The following is an 8,531-nucleotide window of genomic DNA, read 5'->3' as shown; positions in this document are numbered from 1 at the left end:
AGTTAGGGGAGGCTAGTGGGAAGCAGCTGAACTCAGTGGAGTCCTTCATGCTGCAACTCAGTACATTTTAGTGGGTTTCGTAACAGCTGGGTCCTGGAGTGGAGATCCAGCTTTTGAGAAGTATGTCTGAATGCACTGTCCTCTGATTGCATGTTTGAGTGCATTTGGATGGCTTTGTCTTATGTCGCTGTACAATGCTGGGTATGTGGGGAAGTGTATGAAATGCTCAGGAGCTTCTTCACATGTTGTTTGCTTGTTTGTGGTAAGATATTAATTGGACTATACCATCTGCCATCTAACCACTTACCTGCAGACATTACAAGTCTGTGGTTTCTCTCTCTTGAAGGGCTTTTAGCCACAAGTAGCTTTGCTAGGTTATAAGGGATTTGAAACATATGTCTTATCACATACTATCTCTTTATTAAAAAGATTTTAAAAATAGATTTCTAATGTGGCTGTACTGTATTTTATTGTTGCATTTTTATTTTATGCCTCCAGGCACCAATTGGCATAGGTGGGGGGCCTATATAAATAATATAACAATTATGATCATTACTACCACAAACACTACAGAGGAATTTCAAGATTTCTCTAGAGATAAGCAAGATTATTTCTGCCATTAACATAATAGGAACACACTACAGGAGGACGCAAATCCCTCTGTGTGAGAAAGGGTATGTTCATATGGGAGGCATATTTGCATGCTGGTTCCTGCAGGCACACGTGTGCAGAGCCATGTGGGCATGCATAGCTGAAAGTATCTGATGTCATACCCAGAGGAACATGTATATTGTTGCCTATGTAGCCTTTTTATATTTCCATGCAAGTACACATTTTCCCACCTGCACAAAGGTGCTTGTACATATGTGAATACCAGATCTGTAACATCTCTTATCATACACACATCTTGGTGTCAATCAAGGAGGAACCTCTGGGAAACCTTTCTATATGTCCTGTCCCTTAACCAGCCCTAGCCTAGATTCTGTCTACATGATATTACAGACACCCAGATAAAGAGGTCTCCTGCTCTCTGCTGGTGAGACCACAACACTGACTTTATTGCCATTCTAGTCAAATAGGCAATAAGAACAGAGAAGTATAGATACATCTACACTGTAGAAATAGTGTAGTTTGACACCACTTAAAGTACTGTAGCTCCATCCTATGGAATCCTGGGATTTGTAGTTTTAAAGGTCTTTAGTCTTCTCTGCCAAAGAGTGCTGATGCCTCACAAAACTACAGATCCCAGGATTCTGTAAGATAGAGCCAAGACAGTTAAAGTGGTGTCAAACTGCATTCTTTTTACAGTGTAGATACAACTTAAGATTCTGAAAGGCTTGAAAACTGAGGTACAACAAGTGTTACTTCACTATGGAGCCCAGGAATAATGGGTAGTGAGCAGAATTTCCAAACATATTTATCTGGGAATGAGATGATTAGATTGCAATCAGTGGAACTTCTTTCTGAATGAACATGGATAGGATTGGGATGGATCCTGTATGAATACTTGATCTGTATCTATCATTCTCAAACCCCCACACTAAGATATGGGAGCACAAGGTGGAACACAACAAGTATCTCACTGAAACACAATGTGCTAGACAAGTAATTTCTTCCCCCAATATTAATTCTGTAGTTAACAGAAGTGCCCAGAATCAATCCTGAACCTACCCACCCCAGCTAATTTAAAATTTTTAGGGTGGGACATGAGAGCGCAGTACAGTAATTAGCGAGATTATAACTTGGTAACATGACAGAAAGAAAGCACAGAGTACTTTAACACAAGGTTACAATCAACCACCAATCTTACTAAACAGTCTCTGACTGCATCTATACTGCAGAATTAATGCAGTTTGATATAGCTTTAACTGCCATGGCTCAGTGCTATAGGATTCTAGGATTTGTGGTTTTGTGAGATATTTAGCCTTCTCTGTTAGAGCTCTGGTGCCACAGCAAACTACAAATCCCAGGATTCCATAGGATGATACCATGACAGTTAAAGTGGTGGCAAACTATTAATTCCGCAGTGTGGCAACAGCCTTTGAACTCCCACGGCTGAATCTTATGCAAACAAACATCCTCAAATCCACTGAAAATAATGGCCTTAGACATTCAGTTTCTGGCATCAAGAACTTTCCATCCCCATCTCTACATAAACATGTTTATCCCCACATATTGAGAAATAATGGAAGCTTCAGTCCAAAAACTGCTGGAAGGCCACACATTCCCTTTCATCCCAGAAATCCTAGGAGAGTTTTATTAGAGCATATTGAATGCTCACAAGTAGAAACACAACTGTTAGTAAGGAGAAGGAATGAAAAGATGATAGTGGCATGTTGAAGTATTGATTAGAAATTGTTAAAAGTAGACAGGTGTTTAGGTACAGGAGGAAATGCCTTCCCAAGAAGATGTTTTCAGCCTGATTTGAATATGAAATTGGATAAAATTCACTCTTCAGGGGTTTAGTAGGTCGTTCTCTTACTACTTTTCAGATACCAGTTCCTACTTTGGCAATGTGACCATATCAGTATGTGATGCTCCCACTCAGGGGTTCTTTGTGTGCCAGTGCTACATGTTCAGGAACCAGCAAACCAACTACTGTAAATATATTGCTGGCCATGTTTAGAGCCAATGTGGGGTAGTGGCTTAAGCATTGGAATACGACTCTGGAGACTCACTCAGCCATGGAAACTCATTAGGTGACCTTGGGCAAATCACCCTCAGAGGAAGGCAAAGGCAACCCACCTCTGAACAAATCTTGTCATAATATTTTTGCCTTAGGGTTGCCATAAGTCAGAAACAACTCGAAGGCACACAGCAATATGCATAATTCTAAATCAGTATGCTTACTTTGAGAATCGGTGTGGCATAGTGGTTTGAGTGTTGGGCTACAACTCTGGAAACCAGGTTCGATTCCAAGCTTGGCAGAGAAACCCACTGGGTCACCTTGGGCAAGTCACATACTCTCAACCTCAGGGGAAGGCAATGGCAAAACCTCCTCTCAACAAATGTTGCCAAGAAAACCCCATGATAGGTTTGCCTTAGGGTTGCCATAAGTCAGAAAGGTCTTGAAGACACACAACACACACACACATGCTTACTTTATACAGTCCACATTGTTTCTGAATCCAGTCTAAAGATCTTCTAAATAGTCCTGAAATTCAACCAACATTTATATAGAGTATCACAGACAATACAGCCGGCTTTCTGCCTCCACGAATTTTTTATCCACTGATTCACCTATTCACAACTTTAAAATATTCAAAAATATTATAAATTCCAAATGCAAGTCTTGTTTTTGCCATTTTATAGAAGGGACATTTCAATATGCCATTGTATTTAATGGAACTTAAGCAACCACCGATTTTGGTATCCACAGAGGGTCCTGGAGCCAGCAGATACCAAGGGCCTGCTGCATATCCTCAATCAATTAGTGGTAATAGAAGAACTGTGGCATTCCCATGCATCTGTGGGCCATAGCAGTTTTAAAGGTGGGGTTTAGTTTTTTTTTATTTCTTTAAAAATAAGCCTGTGTTTTTTTAAAAACAATCTGAACAACAGAACTATATCCCTCTGGATTGAACTCCTGGCTTTCCCACAAGAGTGATGAACCTTAAACTGCAAAGATCCTCCCTGGCCACAGGGGTTTTCTATTCTCATTTCCAATCAGGTATCAGGACCTATTTAAAGCCTGGGAAAGGTTTGCATGGACCAGCAGCTCCCATCTGAGACCACCAAAGTTTTAATTGGACCGGGAGCTCCAGTGTATAGAAAGATCATGTTTCTAGAGATTTGGCATTTATCACAAGCTTTAATTTGCAGACATCCAGCATCAGCTGGGCAGTGAAAAAGAGACTGTTATCCTCTCCCTCCCTCCCTCCCCAACTAGCAGAATAGGAAAAGTAAATTCAATTGCATTGGGAGTTAAGGGCTCCTCACCACAGCAATTTTATATAGAGCTAGACTCAGCTCTTCACAGCTGCTATGGTTGAAGCCTCTCCCGAATGTTTCCCTTTAATAACCCCCAACATCTTTGTCTTTATCTCTATCCTGCCTTTTCACTGAACATCTCCTGCTCAAAGTAATACCTCACTCTGTACCAAGGATGGAGAATCTTTGGGTCTGTGGATATTTTGGCCTACAACTCCCATCAGCTCGACAGTATGGAAAAAAGAGACTGTGAAAGGTGTAGACCAAAACATCAGAGTATGGGCAGTAGTGTCACTAGGGTCACCAGTGTGGTAATTCATAGTGTCACCTCCTCCCACTGACCTCCTCCCATACCACACCATACAGAATCTTTAGTAATGTTTTTTGTACAGTCACCCTCCTTATCCACGGATTTTTTATCCATGGATTCAAGTATCCACAGGTTGAAAATATTCAAAAACAGTATAAATTCCAAATAGCAAATCTTTATTTTGCCATTTTATATACGGGACACCATTTTACTATACCATTGCATTTCATGAGACTTGAGCATCCATGGATTTTAGTATTTCTGGGAGATCTTGGAACCAAACCCAGCGGATAACAAGGGCTCATTGTACTAATGTTACTCATAGATCGTAATTCCCATATATCACTTAACGTATTTTAAGTATTTATTTGTTTGTTTGTTTATTTTTATCCCACCTTTCTCCCAAGTTGGGACCCAAGGCAGTTCACAACACACACACACACACACACACCCAAAAACAACACTTTAAAAAACAATTAAAATTATCCAATTAAAACAGTAAAAAGTTTTTTTAAAAAATACATCATACAAAATTTAAAACATACAATGTTAAAAATAATCTAAACCAGCCCCCCAGCCTCCAATAAAATCAGGCCTGCATGATTTTAAAAAGCTTGCTGGGATAAAAATGTCTTTATTTGCCAGCAAAAGGCTAGCAGGAGGGGACCCAGCCTAGCCTCTCGTGGAAGGGGAGCAGCCACTGAGAAGGCTCTGTCTCGTGTCCTCATAAAACAAGCCTGGGATGATGCTGGGACCTAGAGAAAACCTTCTCCTGAGGATCTTAGGGCTCTACATGGTCCGTATGAGGAGATACGGTCTCTCAAATAGCCTGGACCTAAGCCGTGTAGGGCTTGATAGGTCATGACCAGCACTTTGAATTGTGCTCAGAACCGGTAGCCAGTGAAACCGTTTCAACACAGGAGTTATACGCTCCCTATAACTGGCTCTGGTCAGCGTTCTAACTGCGGCATTTTGGATCCGCTGAAGTTTCCAAACAATTTCCAAAGGCAGCCCCACGTGCAGTGCATTAGTCCAAATGGGATGTAACCAAAGCATGTGTCACTGTAGCCAGGTCTGATGTCAAGGAATGGGAGCAGCTGGCACACTAGTTTTAATTGTGAAAATGCACTCCAGGCCACTGTTGAAACCTGAGCATCCAGGCTCAGAGCTGAGCCCAGAAGCACACCCAAGCTGCGAGTGTGAGATTTCAGGGGGAGTGTAACCCCATCCAGCTCAGGCACAGCCCCAATTCCGTGATCTGCCTTACGACCAACTAGGAGCACCTCTATCTTGTCTGAATTAAGCTTCAATTTGTTTGCCCTCATCCAGTCCGTTACTGACAGCAGACACTGGTTCAGCAGAGAGACGGTTTCCTTGGAGTCAGATGAAAAGGAGAGATAGAATTGGGTGTCATCCACATACTGATGACACCACACCCCAAAACTCCGGATGACAACATAGGGAACAAACAGAACCCTAAGGGACCCCACAGGCCAAGGAGCCAAACAGGAGTTCCCCAACACCACCTTCTGAGTCCGCTCCTCAGGAAAAAAAAAACCAGAACCACTGCATAGCAATGCCCCCAAATCCCATCCAAGAAAGGTGGCTTAGAAGGATACTATGGACGACGGTATCGAAAGCTGCTGACAGATCTAGCAGAAGCAACAGGGACACACTCCCCCTGTCCAGGTCCCTACAGAGGTCATCCACCAAGGCCACCAAAGCTGTCTCTGTGCCATAGCCAGGCCTGAAGCCAGACTGAAATGGATCTCGATAATCCATTTCATCCAGAAATCCCTGGAGCTGCAAGGCTACCACTTGCTCCAGAAACTTGCCCAAGAAGGGAATGTTAGAGACTGGCTGATAGTTATCTAGAAGGGTGGGATCCAGGGAGGTCTTTTTCAGTAACGGTTTCACCACAGCCTTCTTTAGACAGGATGGAAATTTGCCTTGCTGCAGTGAAGCATTCACCACTCCCATTACCCACCCAGCCAGTCCCTCTCTAGCCACTTTCAGAAGCCAGGAAGGGCAAGGATCCAGTATGCTCGTGGTGGCTCTCACTTCTCCAAGGATGCTATCCACATCCTCAGGCTGCACAAATTGAAACTTATCCAATAATATGGGACAAGCAGGTGCTATGATTACATCCACTGGACCTGTCACAACAACAGTATCCAAGTCAGAGCGAACCTGAGTGATTTTGTCTGCAAAGTGTATTGCGAATTCCTCACAGTAAGATGTTGAATGGTCTTTGTTTTCTTCTTGGGGGGCAGAATGTAAGAAGCCCCTGCCAGCTCGAAACAGCTCTGCTGGATGACACTGTGCAGACGCAACGGTGGTGAAAAAGTATAGTTTCTTTGCTGCCACCTTTGCCACAGCATAGGCTTTCCAGTGGATTCTAGCCCGTATTCAGTCAGTTTCACTCTGAGTCTTCCACCACTATCACTCTCTGTCCTACTTGTTTCATCACCATCAGCTCCCTGGTAAACCAGGGTACATGTCTGGCTCCACTTTGTGTGAGAGGACGCTTTGGAGGAACTGTAACCACCGCCTGGCCATTTCCCTATTCCAGAGATCAACCAGGGCTTCAACAGATCACCTGCCAATGCAGCAGGAAATTCCCCAAGAGCCCCTGCAGAGGATCTGAGTCCCAGTGAGTCTAGTGATCGTAATAGTAATAGTTGTGACATAAACAACTAATAAAATTAAAATTATACAGTACCTTTAAATAACAATATCATATGCAGAGCCTTACATATACACAGTTCCATGTGTTTGGAGTTTAATTTTGGTAATATGATTTTTTAATTTAAAAAAGGAAAATTTAATTTAAAAAAACCTGGCGTATCTCCTTTTTTCTCCTCCTAAGTCTCACCCTACTCACACTATGAAGTTTATCGCACGGGGCCTAAACCGGTCCCCAGCGCGTTCTAACGGGGGCGAGCAGGCGCGTGCATGGAACGCGATGGGCACCGGATGGGGCCCAAAACGTGACTTTATCGCATGGGGAGACGCCGCCGCGGCGCGTTCCCATTGCGTCCCAATTCTGTTCCAGAGGGCGCCATTTCTGGGGACGCTTTGAAACAGGTTTAGGCCCCGTGCGATAAACTTCTATTTCTTCTGCATCTTAAAGAGACACAAGCAAACACCACAGCCCATTTCTGCCAAAAGGCAGATGTCTGGGGAGCAGTGGTGTCACACATGCCCCATTAGGGTGTCACCTGGTGTGATCTGCACCACCACCCCAGTGATGCCACTGAGTAAGAGACTGTGGAGGCATTTTTTTTACCCAGTGGTTCCCAACCTATGCTCCAATGAGCCCTTGAGGATTCACATGCACTTCCCAGGTGCTCCGTGGCTGCTCTAGAAAAATGAAAGAAATAAAAATTGAATGAAATTAAAGAATAAGAATATATTCACACACACACACACACACACTCCTAAACACCATTAACTTGTAAGACACAGGGTAGGCCTCTGAGGAGCTCTGCCATAGAAATAAGAGTAAAAAAGGTTGGAAACCCCTGGTTTTACCTGATGATGGAACCAGCCCTCTTTCCATAATTCTGTGATAGCATCTACATTATTATTGCTGTTGTGTGCCTTCTAGTTGTTTTGACTTATAGTGACCCTAAGGCAGGGGTAGGCAACCCTTTTGAGCCGGGGGCCGGGTTGCTGTCCCTCAGACAACTGGGGGGCCGAAGCCAAAAAATAAATAATTAAATAATTTTTAAAAAATTAAATAAATAAACCAGGACAAATGTAGGACAAAATTTTCAAATGGAAGACTTTTTAAAAAAAAATGGAGGACATGCAAAAAAAATTGCTGATTTTTAAAAAAAATTTAAATATAAATGCATGTTTCTGAGGCTTCTATAGACAATTGCCCCCCAAAGGCCCCAGCGGCAATCGGTGGCAGAACCGGGCTGGGGCCGGTTCCAAGGCCTCGCTGGGCCGCATTTGGCCCGTGGGCCGCAGGTTGCCTACCCCTGCCCTAAGGCAAACCTATCATAGGGGCTTCTTGGCAAGATTTGTTCAGAGGGAGCATCAGCACTGTAGAAACAATGCAGTCTGACACCACTTTAACTGCTGTTGCTCCATCCTACAGACCCCTGGGAATCTGTAGGAATATTTGGCAGAGAAGGCTAAAGACCTTGTAAAACTACAGACCCTGGGATTCCATAGGACGGGGCTACAGCACTTAAAGTGGTGTCAAACTGCATTATTTCTAATGTAGATGCACCCAGTGTTTGTCACTGCTTTCCACTGAGTGACTCATCCAAGGCCATCC

The sequence above is a fragment of the Sceloporus undulatus genome, chromosome 2, assembly GCF_019175285.1.
Source record: "Sceloporus undulatus isolate JIND9_A2432 ecotype Alabama chromosome 2, SceUnd_v1.1, whole genome shotgun sequence".
In the NCBI taxonomy this organism is placed as follows: Eukaryota; Metazoa; Chordata; class Lepidosauria; order Squamata; family Phrynosomatidae; genus Sceloporus; species Sceloporus undulatus.
This window is presented reverse-complemented; position numbering follows the sequence as displayed.